Raw genomic sequence first — 13,851 nt, forward strand, 5'->3', positions numbered from 1 at the left:
TTAACAGTGACTGTGATTATCAGATATTCTGGAAAGTCATGCTGATTTCCATATTATGTTTAATTAAAGCTTTGCTTGTCAAAATGTCGACACTTTTTCCATCCAAGTTGCAGAGATTTTTTTGGTAGCGAGACACGCTGCGGCTTTAAAAAAAGCAGCGTGTCTTTAATGGTCTGAAAAATGTTCTCACGTTGTACAAAATCGGGGCCACCTAGTTCAAGTTCGCAGAGTTAACATAAAAAACAGCCTTGCAGATCCAAAGAAGACATGAAAACTTGTACAGGATTCAGTCAGAAGCAGGTGAAGTCCCAGGAGAATGATCCTCTTTCCATAACCGTGAACTCAACATCTGACCATGAAGATTGAAAAACTGAATTTCTATGACCTTTTGATGTGTGTGTGTGTGTGTGTGTGTGGAGGGGGATGATGGTGGGTGAGTGGCGAATATGTGGATTATATCAAATCAGAAAAAAGACCAACACTACAAACACAAATCTCAGACCAATAAAATAGACAATGTACCTTCTACAACAGTAGAGAGTAAGATGATTTCAATCTTAAATAGGCAAAAAAAAAACATTTAAAACTATCACTTTTTCAAAGGTCTAATTTTTCATTTTTTTGTGGAAACTAAAAAATATAGCAAAATTGAAACAGTTACTTATATGACCAGGGCCCAAGGGCAGACCCAAAGCTTTATTACACTCTTCTACAACCAAACAACAGCTCAGCCAATTTGCATTGAAGTCCCCATAGTTACTGAATAATAAGTAAAAAGGGCTGAGATTTTAGGGGTTAAGCACAGTAATTTTCAATCCTGTGCAAAACCCTTCATTTTATGTACTTTCCAGTCACGGCCATCAAGTTGTTCATTTTGAGCATCAGCATAAACACATATTTACCAGAAAATGAGTGTGTCCACTCTTGTCCATGCTTTTGCCACAGCTGCTCTTCTTTTCGGGAGGCTTGCTTTTAGAAGGGATATTTCTGAACACCTCCTAAGTTCAAGAGGTTTGCATTTTCTGCGTCTCACAATTCGAGTAATCCCAAACACATTCAGTGATGAGGATTGGACTCTAGGGTGGTCAGTCTATTGCTCTGAGAACACCAGCAGCTTCTTTATCTATTCCCTTGGGCTTCTTGATAGCTGCACATCCTTTCAGACTCATAGTGTTGAGTTGTTTTCTCACACTGAAAGGACGGAGAAAAACACCTGTGGATTTTTCCAAGAGTAAAGCTTGAAGAAAGTGCTGCTTATCTGATGGGGTAGTTTTGGCGGTCTACCCAGTCTGGCATGGTTGTTAGGAAATCCATTTTCTTTTTACAAAGTTTTGAGCTTCAGTTTTGGGAACTCATGTTTCTCACTTGACCTTTGCATTGAGGGTTTTATCTTTCTAATATCCTCAGAAATGTCAACTAGAAAGGAATAGCTTGTAATTTTTTTAGCTGTTTTGACAGGATATTAAATAAACATAAGCGTGATCTCTGACTTCTGCACAGTACACACTTAAAAACTGTTTCTTTTGTAAAGAAAATAGTTCTATATAGAGCCATGAACACAAAGAACGCTGTGCATGATTAAGTGGCTCTTTGCATGGTGAAATGGTTCTTCAGATTAATGGAGAATGTGTAGTAGATGGTTCTATATAAAACTATTTTAAAAATCATCTATATAGCACAAAAAGGCTTCTTGTATTGTAATACATTTGACATTGTAACAACAGAAGGACCCTTTTCAGTGCTATATAGAACCCCTTTTCAAAAAGACTCTACTGAACCATCTAAAGCACATTCTCATTGTCTGAGGAAACCATTCACAATGCAAAGACCCCTTATTCATGCATAGGTTTGTTTGAGTGTTCCTAGTTATATATGGAATCATTTTCTTTACTAAAGAACCTTGTGTCCTGCAGTTAATGCTTTCTATCAGACTACTTTAGCCCATATTGTGACATGTTTATATTTATTTTTGTGGGGTCTGCTACATAAGATTTTATATGAGACAGTTCAGGTTTTTGTACTGTTTGCTGCAAAAATGCTGCATTGCTAGTGAAATCGTCTTAATTGTTATCTTAATTGATATCTGAGACTGTTGTAAGAACATTATTAGATTAGTAGATTATTCACCCTAGTGATATAGTGTAGTGATATAGTGTAGTTTGTTTATTAAAGTTGAAAGAAGTATCGTTACTGAGTCAATAGAAAAAACATTAAAACATGCTGCTGTGGGTCACCAGGTAAAGCGTGAAATATTAATTACAACATTATAAAGTCAGAGGTGTCAAGTTGGGTTTTGCCTTAGGTTTTCAGACCACCACATGTATCTTTAACGCACCAACACCACACACACACAGGGTCAGAAAAAAAGGTCCAGCTCAATGTTTAGGCTTCAAATGCGGAATCAGCATTAAACTAATGAAGACTACACAGTAGACAGTTCACTGACATCCTCAGAAGACACGCTCTTCACATCGTTTTGGCTGAGTTCTCTTTAAATACTCTTTCATGTTCGTAATCATCAGATTCATCCACTCGGGGAAGGGGTCTGAAGCACAACTGACAAAAGTTCTTCCACAATTCTGTTTTGTGCAATTACACGTTTCCACCAGAGAGGTCTCCAAATCCCTTAAACTTACGTAGTGTAGTGTTTCAGTTTGCACGGTTCAAGAATTATTTACAGAAGCAAGCAACACTGACAGTAGAATAAGATAACTTCACTCTGTAAAATGACTTATAAGTAAGTAAAAATGATGAAGTAGGTGAAACAATTTGGTCTCACTTTATTTGGATAGTCCACGATAATCCCCTATAGATCATCTACAGAGGTGGGGTTAGGATTTGGACCAGGGTTAGGGCTAGGACCAGGGAGAGGTTTTAAATTGAGGTTAAGGTTAGGGATAGGATTAGAACCAGGCTTAGAGTTAAAGACCATTATTAATTTAAACAATATTAGATATTTAGTTAAATGTAACTTGAAAGTAAATGAAGTATCTCCAGAGCATCTAAAGTGGACTATCCAAATAAAGTGTTACCAATTATCTTGATTCCCAGTGATCTCACTTGCTGAGATACTTTTTTTGCAATGTCTATAGCTCAACTGCACTGCTTTATAAAAACATTATTTTACAAGGGCATGCTACTGTGCAATGTTCTTCTTTTAAAAGATATTTTGATTTATATGTGAAATATATAAGTAAGCTCTGTAGATATTTTTAACACACAAAAAAACTTGATCTCGAAATTGAAAATTGTACCAAATATAAATCATATGACTCATAAAATGATGAAGGTGTAACAATACCATGCTGTTTGTTTACTTCCAATAACACTTATATAAAGGATGGACAACCCGCCACTGCAACTTATGCATTATTGAAGATCACATAAAATGTTGTGTAGTTCAGGCCCATAAGCAGCCCGGGGAGTTGTTCAAAGAGATGCTTTGGAACCAGACCTAGAGCGTTTTCACCTACAGGAGTGATCTTAGCTCTGGCTCTCGTTGTGATAGAGAGATCACTAACTGGAAGCTCTCATATGGACCATTGCATCAAATTTTCATTTCATTTCTATAAAACGACAGAAGAGCATTAAAAGAAGTGTATTGGTGTGATCAGGTTGAACTGAATGTGGCCTTCAAACCTCTACATTCAGTTCAGAGCATTTCAAATAGGGGGAAATTGTACTACAAAAACAGAAGAATATTTGTCATTAAAGGATGACTCACAGATCAACTGTGGCAGATTTTTAGAGCAGAACTTTGTAACAGCGTTCGCCTTGTCGTCTTGCTTCCATTAGAGGGTAAATATGTGTGACAGATTCTTGAACTAGGTGGAGGCAACTGAATCACTTCCCCCATGGGCATGTCTCCATGATTCACTGTTCAAGTGGTCTTTTAAGTGGTATTCCATTTACAAACCCATTAAACGCTTTGTAATTTTATCTTTTAAATCTGTAATTGGAGACGGCAACTTTCTGGTGGTGCTTTGGAGCTGGAAAAGCACACATAAATATAATTCCAATTAGCTGTATTACCTCCTTCAAGAGAAAACTGTGTCCAAATAAATAGTTGTTAATTACACCCACGGAGAATACATCTTGGATAACTGGTAATTAAAGACGCTAATTAATTCATTTTTTTTCATCATTTTTCGCTTCTTCTTCTTTCAAGGATGGAGAAAAGAAACAAAAAAAAAACAGAAAAAAAAGAAAAAAGGAAAAGAACTCCCTTTTTGTGTGATTTGGAGAAGAAGTCTCTTCTGTGCTGCCAAACCCATCAAAAATGGCAACCATTTAAAAAGATACAAGGTCAGTCTTTTAAGATTTAATCAGTCTCCAGTTAGCATCTCAGTCCCCCGAGTGTTTAAAAGAGGAAGGACGATGGATCTGGACATTTAATCGGAGTATTGAATAAATAACCAAATAAAAAAGGTCTCCTCACTCCTAAGCAGACGATTTGAGCAGCACGGGAACACTTGACCTCGTTTTTTTTCCACAGAGGAGGCTGATGCTTGTGGGACTATGGTGCTTCAGTGGTCACTAGCTGCCAAGTTCTTGTATCCTTCAGAGCAATGTGGGCAGCCAGCAGACCAGCTTTTAGTAAAGTTTTGGGGACTCATTGCCGAATTCATGAAGATGTTCTGATGAACTACCAAAACTACTTGCCTAAGTATGATGACCATTATCTCAAAAAATGGAGCTAAAAGTTTTCTCAAGTGTTTTATTTTGTCCATGCACAGGATTTTTACCCTCATTTCAGACATAAAAGGAGGACTGGCTCTTATTTCAAACCTTGACACATTTAATGCAAAGCTTAAGCGAGTTAAGCATCTGTATATACACTATATTGCCAAAAGTATTCACTCACCCATCTAAATCATTGAATTCAGGTGTTCCAATCACTTTCATGGCCACAGGTGTATAAAAACAAGCACCTAGGCCTGCAGACTGCTTCTACAAACATTTGTGAAAGAATGGGTCGGGTTGAAACTGTTATAGCTACAAAGGGTGGGCCGACATCACATTAAACCCTATGGAATAAGAATGGAATCTCAAGCTCACATGCGTGTGAAGGCAATACTTTTGGCAGTATAGTGTATGTAGGGCTAATTTATTCTACTGTTTGAATGGTGTTAGAAACAGAATCAAAATGATGTGGAGATGAACTTTCTACAAAAATGGCTCTTTAAAGCTGTAGTTCTTAAAACCAGTCTTCAGAGACCCATAGACAGGCTAGAGTTTTGCCCCAATCTAACTCTCAACACATTCCAAAGGAAAAACATCCTTCTTAAGATCAACTTGTCTTTTTGTCAGGAGAAAAAAAAAGCCAATCTAAGTATTCTAATTTTTTTTATTAATATAATTAATAAAAGATTAGAAAATTTCTGAATTATTTCTCCACAACCCTCCTCAGGAGAAAAGAAGAGATTAGCATAAGCATTTAATTGTAAGAGGTTCTGGAGACAAATGAGAAAAGCACAAGCTCCTTCTACACTTAAAGAGTGTAGAAAGATTTTTGGAGTACAGTGGCTGAGAAGACCCAAAGGATTGCAAATAAAAAATGAGCTGCAAACGCAGAAAAACTTTCATTAAAACGATGACACCAGCACTACATTATACAAACATGCTGCAAAAACACAGGACTGCAGAAAAAAAAAAACAAGCAACTTCAGAGATGCTAGAGAAATGCTTTTGGAGGACATTTATAGCAGATGGAGCCGTTCACATTCACAGTAAACATTCAGTTTACAACAATTGTTACCTTTTATTTGATCTAATATCACTGTGTGGTAATGGAATTAGCTGTAGAGTGAGAGTGTAAATATCTGTAACGTGTCAAATATTAATACCAGATATGACTGAAAACTACTGCAGCACAGCATGTCAGTTAACTAACAAAGCCAGCCAAGTTAACCAAGAACACGCTGAAATGCTAGTCTCTGGGGTCTTATCAGCTTCTCTGTGATTTCCCATCACAGATATTTCATCCCCTTTTGAGTGTCTTCCAAAATCATTTCCATTGATTTTTTTGACTGGATCTGCAGCCGTTCTGCAGTTGCATGCGTTTTCTGATCATGCAGAGCATGTGTGAAACGTAGTTTCAATGTATTCATGTTTATGAAAGTGTTTTCTGAGGCAATATAAGACAGTTATCCAAACATAGAAATTAAGCATATTTAGTAGGCCTGTGCTACTGTATGGCAAAATGATGTAACTGAGCATTCTGGTTTCTAGGGCTGGGCTCAATGTATTCTGTTTTTGGCTAAATGTAGGCTATGAATAAAGGCAAACTGCAAAATACTGTAACATTCAGGGTTATTGGGTGAAAGTCAGATGACCTGAGGTTATGGTCCGTAACACAGCTTCATTTTTAAAACAACACCTCTCCAGCCCTCTGCTCTACTTTGGAAAACCCATCACTCCACCCTTATTCAGGCTTTTCTGCCAAAAGTTGTTGTATATATAAACAAACAGCCCAACATAAACATTTCTTCTCTATAAAAAAATTATTTGCTTACAATGTGACATGATAAAGCCAAAAAACATTGTCAGCACAAACGTAGAACACAATCTGTATTTCTTTTTAAAAAGAATCTTAAGATTTTTTTTTACAATTTTTAATTAATTCTTGTTTCATTTTAAGTAATTCTGGGTCTGTTTTCATAATAAGACTTTTCGTTTTAGACCTGTTTTAATTAATTATTCTGCTTTGTGTGTGAACTCTGGATCTTTTTTTGTGTATAATTTTATGAAATTTCCTTTTAAATGTGTTTTTTGAATTTTGTTTCATTTTTCTGTAAAGTACCTTGAGTTGACGCTATGAAACGTGTGCTATATAAATAAGCGTATTATTATTATTATTATTATTATACTATATTTCTGCTTTTTAATTGCACTGTTAAAATGAGGAAGTGTATACCATCCCAGCTCAGGTGCCTGACCTCCCGCTCACTCACAGCAGTGAACATCATGTTAACATGGTGCTAGATGTGTATTCTCAGGGCAGTTGCAAAAAAGTGCCCCATCATCCTGGACTTTTACGAGGACAGTTATGTATGCCCTGCACAGCTCATAGAGCACCTCCATAAAGTGTTAGTTAACTCATGCTTGCGCTGTGGCATCACACCCCGGCCCTCCAAGAGAGGCGGGTCTGGCAGCTAGCCTGGCGATTCGGGTTTTACAGCAGATGATGCCAAGGTTGTGCTTTCAACAACCTGAGAAGTTTTTTAGGGGACCAAAGGTGCTTTTAGTTTCTATAGCAACACTCCAAATTAATCCTTTTTAGCCTTTTTATTTATTTTAGAGAGCCTCAAAAAGTATTAGGAGATTTTAACAGTCTTCACAGGTATTTTTTTCCTTCATTTAACATGAACCAAAAGTCCAACATCAAAAACACATCAAAAAAATGTGCATCGCATGTTCTTGTGAGATGCTTAATATTCATAATAACGTGATTCAGCTCATAGTGAGTCTTCACATTCCTCACGGTCAGAGAGGAATTTTGACTAATCTCAAACTGTAGCAACTATAACACACAATCTCCCTTCAGGACAGCCCAGCACGTATCCGTCCAGCCGGACACAGCACCCCTGCTGTTATTACATCTTTATCTCTGGGTGAGTCACTCTGGCTCTGATAGGAAATGCTCTTGAACCCTCTAATATGTCTGGGGAACAATGAGCGTAGCTCAGTCCTGAAGACAGTACACCATTTTCAGGGGCGTTCGCTATTGATGATGGGAGCCTACAGTGTAAAAAAAAAAAATGACATTGATTTCTATTGTTCATTCCAAGTTGGGGTGAAAAAAAAGAAAAGGAAAAACAGAGCAGAAAAATGCAGTCGTGTGCATTCTTCTCTTTTACAAGTTAGAAGGAATGAATAAAGGACAAAATGAGAGCAGACGAGAGAAACAGAGGCAAGAGACACAGATGAGCGGCAAGGAAGAAAGTAAGAAGATGAAGAAGGAAGGGAGTAAAGATTTTTCATGTGTCTTTTAATGAACTGAGGCCTGGGTGAGGCTGGCTCTTTAGTGCGAGGTGAGTCTGTGTTGTCCAGGCTTGGAGAGAGCAGACAGGGAGGTAGCATTGATATGCTAATGTTGCTCCTCATTAGCTGCAATTAATTAGAACTGGGCGGCCAGGCGCTGGCGTGTTAGGGTGTTAGTGCACGGGCAGGCCAGCCTGTTTATCAGGAAATAAGCAGCTAGCCACTGTGATACGCTGCAGACGGACTGAATGGAGGGATGGAGATGGAGAAAGGGAGAGCGAAAGACAGCCAGACAGCCAGACGCCAGACGGCCATTCAAGATGAGTAGCAGCATGATACATACGACAAACAAACAAGGATGCGTCTGTTGCTTTATGTAAAGGATAGGGCATTTTTATTTATCACATAGATGATTTATGGTTTGCTATCATTCATCTCAGACATTTTATTCTCTATGATCACAGCTGCATTGAAATTACCTGGTATCTACTGATGCTACAGTACAAGTCCTCAGGTCCTTAGTGGAAATAAAGGGTATAGCTACACACGGAAAATTCCAAATTTGTTTCTTACTGTATACGGCATCTAAACAAGGTATACATTTACAGGCTTTAGTCAGGGCTCAATTTGAGTGAGTATGTGAGGGGATGACAAAAAGCAAGCCCCTTGTAAAACAACCCTACCATAATTGTATCTCCTTTTGATCAATGTGACATCACTTATGATGTTTATTACCAATATTTTCATTCCATCCATATCTGAAATTATACCATTATAGAAGCTCTTCATGTCACACAAACAAGTTACAATCAGGGTGCAGAACACACACCTATGGAATACAAGTTTGCGTTGAACCACTTTCCCTTTTAATTGGTGACGCTGGGTTGCCAGGTTAGCAAACATTGCACAAATTTGGGCTAGTTTGAAAATGCTGTTGCAGGATAAAATGAAAAAGTTTCAGCTTCTGGGTGAATTTTAAGCAGACTTTGGGCCAAAGATTTCAGCTTGACCTGGCAACCCTGCTCACTGTAAAGAAAAAAAAGGCCAAACTTTATCGACTATCTACAAAAAATAAATAAATAAAAGATGTCTGTGGTTCTACATAATTTGTTTTCTCAGAGACACCACTAGTATTGCAAAAGGAAGAATCTGTGGTAATATGCTCCTGGAATTAATGGTACGGGTAGAGTTTTGGTGTACATGGACACCAGTTTCACTAGCTGCCATACATGCCCATGCCATAACACTACCTCCACCATGTCTGACGGGTGAGGTGGTATGCTTTGTACCATAAGTAATTCCTTCCTTTTCCCATACTCTTCTTTTGCCATCATTCTGGTACAAGCTGATCTTTTGAAGCAACACAACATCTTTCTTGTCTAACCGAAAAACCTCAAATAGGAAAGGGTTTGTTTGGTGCTGTATTCCTCGCATGCCGAACAGAACTTCTTATTGATGTCTTGTTTGTTCTGAAACGCCCCCCTGCTGGCTTATCACCTGTATTGTTAGTGTGTAATCAATTATCTAAATATTTAGTTGTAGATAAAGTTATTATATTAGCTGTCTACCACAGCATGTTAGAGTTGAAGTTAAATAAATAATATCAGCTCACAGTGCAGACTTTCAGCTTCAAAAATGACTGCCTGAAGTCTGGAATCCACAGGCATCACCTGACGCTGGTTTTCATTCATAGTGATGCTTTTCTAGGCCTTTACCGCAGCTGTCTTCAGCTCCTGTTTGCTCTTGGGGCATTTCGCTTTCAGGTTTGCCTTCAGTAAGTGAAATGCATGTTCAATCAGATTACAGTGATTGTTGGCCATCGCAGAACGATTCTTTAAAAAAAAAAAAAAAGTCTTTTGTGGCTTTTTGCTTCAGGTCATTATCCATCTGCACTATAGTTTGATGCATTTGGCTGAATGAGCAAATAATACAGGCCTGTACATTTTAGAATTCATCTTGCTGCTTCTGTTAGCAATCACATTATCCATAAATACATGTAAGCCAGTTCCATCAGCAGCTGTACACTACCCCCCATACTTGATAGATGAGCTGGTATGCTTTGGATCATGAGCAGCTCCTCCCTTTTGCGATACTCCTCTTTTGACATCATTCTGGTACAAGTTGATCTTACGATCAATCAGACAGGATACATCTAACTCCTTGAGGGTGTTTTGTGTAATGTGCATTCCTACCCCCTCCCCCAGCAATAATCTATGGGACAGTGGTTACACCTTAATTCTACCACACATCATATTACACTAGCTGTGTTTCAGCTGCAGTTCAACCAATATAAACACTTAGCACAGCTCAGAAATTGATTTCAAGAGAGAATGAACTTCCGGCAAAGAAAAGATGGCAGGTGTTTAGATCAGGCAAATTAAAAGACCTGCCTCCTGGAGACATTTTTTTCATGTAATAGTTCAAGATGTAATACAAGTAAGTATTGATGTAAATGTCCGTATTGTCCTGTTGATGTTTTTTTTATTGTATTTTGAAGAAACAATGGCCAGTTTACAGGTTGTTTACAAAGGACCATGGATTTGCTGAGATTTTTGATTTGGCCCCTTTAGTGGTTAAGTTTGACACCACTGCTCTATGAAATGAAATGAACCTTTATTGTCATTACACATTGTACTTGTACATTTGCGCAAGGAAATTGGTTTACAGCCCCCCCTCCCCTCTTGGTGCAATAGAAATAGAAAGTTAAAATATAAAATAGAAAAGTTTTAAAGTATAAACAAATTAAATAACAGATTAGAGCTACGGTTAACTATACAGGCATAAGCATAAATTAACTAAGCTCTCCTATTTACACAAGACCTTTTATCTGCTTACTTGGAAGTGAAACAATGAGAGGTAAATCACATCTTGCCATGGAATAACTGAGCAGCCAGGTGTTCCATTATGTTTGCACCCTAAAAATGTAGGTAAAGCCTGTTGTATTTCCTACACTGTTCAGCAGAGTTGGATGAAAATATCCTCAAATTAAAGCTGAAAGTCTGCACTTTGAGCTCATTTTTATTTTAAATGAATTAAATATTCATTTCATTTTTAACTCCAGTTTGCTGTGGTAGCACAAAAATAAATAAATAAATAAAAATAATAATTTTGTCAAAACCAAAATATTTAAGGATCTGACTAGCAATGCATTTCAAAAATGTTGTTTTCATAGAAGTTAGCATTATTGTCTGTGGTAATGAATGGTACAATACAGATTAGAGCTTGAAATACATTATATGGACAGAAGTATTGGGACACCTACAGGTGCTTCCAAGGCACCCTATTCTAAATTCATAAGCATTCATGTGGAGTTGTTCCTCCCCTTTGCAGCTAATTGAGCTTCTACTCCTCTGGGAAGCTTTCTGCACGATTTTGAAGTGTGTCTGAGGGAAGTTTTGCTCATTCATCCAGAAAAGCATTTGTGGGGTCAGGCACTGATGTTGGACGAGAGGCCCTGGCACACAATTCCCGTTTGGGTTGGACTCAGACAGAAAGTTCAGATGTGGTAGATAAAAGATAAGGTTGGAAAATGCTGGAGTATTCGTTTAAAGAGTGCAGTACAGAACAGGAGGAAAAGAGAAAAAAGGTGGACGTGTGATGTGACATCTTTTGACTCAGGTACTGAGGGATCACCCCTGAGAGACTGGACAGGCAACCTGCTGCTGACACTGACCTACTTAAATCTCTCACACCCAAGCTCCGAGCACATGCAAATTCAAATTTCATCTACTGCTAAAGAGGAAAAGCAAAGTGACAGCACTGACTTCACGTAACCTGTGAAAATGACAGGTGTTTCCACAGAACTCTCCGGAGAGTCAAACTTCCCTATTCTCTGGCACTCAGCTGTGCGGAGATCAGAAGTGGGCCGCTGATGATGGCAGATCGAGCCATTTGGCAGGTCTCAGATCAGCAAGCGCAGAGTGAATAGTGAGAGCAGAAAGCCTGGCATGCGGAGAGAAAGAATGTGGGAACGTTGAGATTGAGCCATGAGGCTGATCCTGGATCTGAGAGAGGCAGGTGATGATGACAGAGGCTGTCAGAGACACAAATCCCACCACGGCAGACAGGCAGCCGCACCCTACAGGCTTCCTCTACCACCTGGTTCAACCTGAGCACACTCACTCACTCTACCTCTCCATGCTTTTCTCTCTCCAAACCAATGGCTGTGTTCATTACAGATCTCCCCCAATTATGCATATTTTTGCTTTATACTTCATAATAAATGCAATAACAAATTTGATTTTTTTAAATTGTACTCCAATTATCTGTATTCTGTAGCATTTAACTTGAAGCCTATGACCATAAACATGTCATGACGTCATATGCTCTCATGATGTCATAACAAATTTTGAAGTGTGTGAAGTTACCATTAAAGGTAATTGTGAGGTTGACCAAATGTTTGATGTCATGGCAGTTTATGTCACATGTTAATTTTTGCTATGTGTACTCTAGTTTGCAGTCATGAAATCCAACATTGTAGCATCTATTTTGACAATTAACATGATCCTATTATGCCAATGTGGCAGGGTTCAAGTTGGTTTGGTTCAAGTTCAAGTGTTACCCTTTATTCTGTACATTCTCTCTATGCCCTGCACTTCAAACCACAACTGTCAACACCAGATTCAATGTACATTCTTCTTTATCTTGAAAAGATTTTTTTTTACTCAAATATGGCATATATCTGATTTGTATGCTCCTGTTGTTCCTCAACATGCATTCCTATGTGTTGCTGCATTCACATGGACTTGCTTGACTTGATCTTACGCTGCCTAAGCTGCATACTAATGTGCAAGAAGGATTCAAATAACCAGGAATGGGCCACCAACTGGTGCAAACTGGGAAGAGTTGGTCATGTCATAAGTTTGATTATCATCAAAGCCAAAGTCATTCATAGCAGAGAAGCTGAGACAGCATAACTGGCCTTGATGTCTCTGGGTGGGTAGGATAGCCCACCCTTGCCCCCATCACTCAGTGTGGTGCTAGGCAATGCAAGTTTCTGTTTGCTGACAGAATTGGCAGTTAGTGTTCTCCCCCAAGCATGTTGAGCTGTTCAGTGACACTGTGTGAAAAGATACAGAGGCACTTCATGAATCTCAGTAGAATCACTTGCGGGCCTTCATCCTCCCAGCTTGGTAGCACAATGTATTGGAAAGATCTTGCTAGCAAGTTGAATTAACTGGGACTAAACTGGATAAAAATCAGTTGATAAATTTATGATCCATGCATTTTCCCCAGTATAAACTCCTTATGATCATGTCACTGAATGGAATAGGCTTTAACAAAAAAAGGACAGTGAAGATTTCCTTCCATATTTTCATTACAATTACTGAGTTCCCAGGTTGATCAGCTCCACAGACTGAATGCAAGAGATGCTAGACATGCATTCTCATTTCCCTGTAGATGCCCAAACACTCCATACAAGTCAGGGGACCCAGGTTAGTCAACAGGACATTTGGTTTTGCAGTCCTGCAGTTGCAGCAGAGTTCATTGCCAGGCATACGGAAGGTGTCAACAATAATAGTTTTAGGCAAATTGTACTGTGATGTTGGCCTGAGGAGGGGCCAAGTCGCAGTGGCAGGAAGCCTACCAAAGCACACCACCAGGGCAAGTAAAACACTCAGTCTATAAGGTCTCTTTTCTCTAGTGGCTCTCCTGCCTCAATCTTTTCTCTTTCTGGATTGGAGGGCCTGGTGTGTTCCCAGGCTCCACCCTGATTTGCCTCAGCAGGTGCTTAGGGTCCTGATGGCAGCTCTACCTCCAAGCCATCGCAGCATTAAAGTTCCATAATTTATCACAACATGTTTTATCTTTTCGTCTTTGCTCATTTGGTACAAACACGTTTTCTGACTCTTTGGGTTCCATGTTTGT

The sequence above is a fragment of the Pygocentrus nattereri genome, chromosome 25 (assembly GCF_015220715.1).
Source record: "Pygocentrus nattereri isolate fPygNat1 chromosome 25, fPygNat1.pri, whole genome shotgun sequence".
NCBI lineage: Eukaryota > Metazoa > Chordata > Actinopteri > Characiformes > Serrasalmidae > Pygocentrus > Pygocentrus nattereri.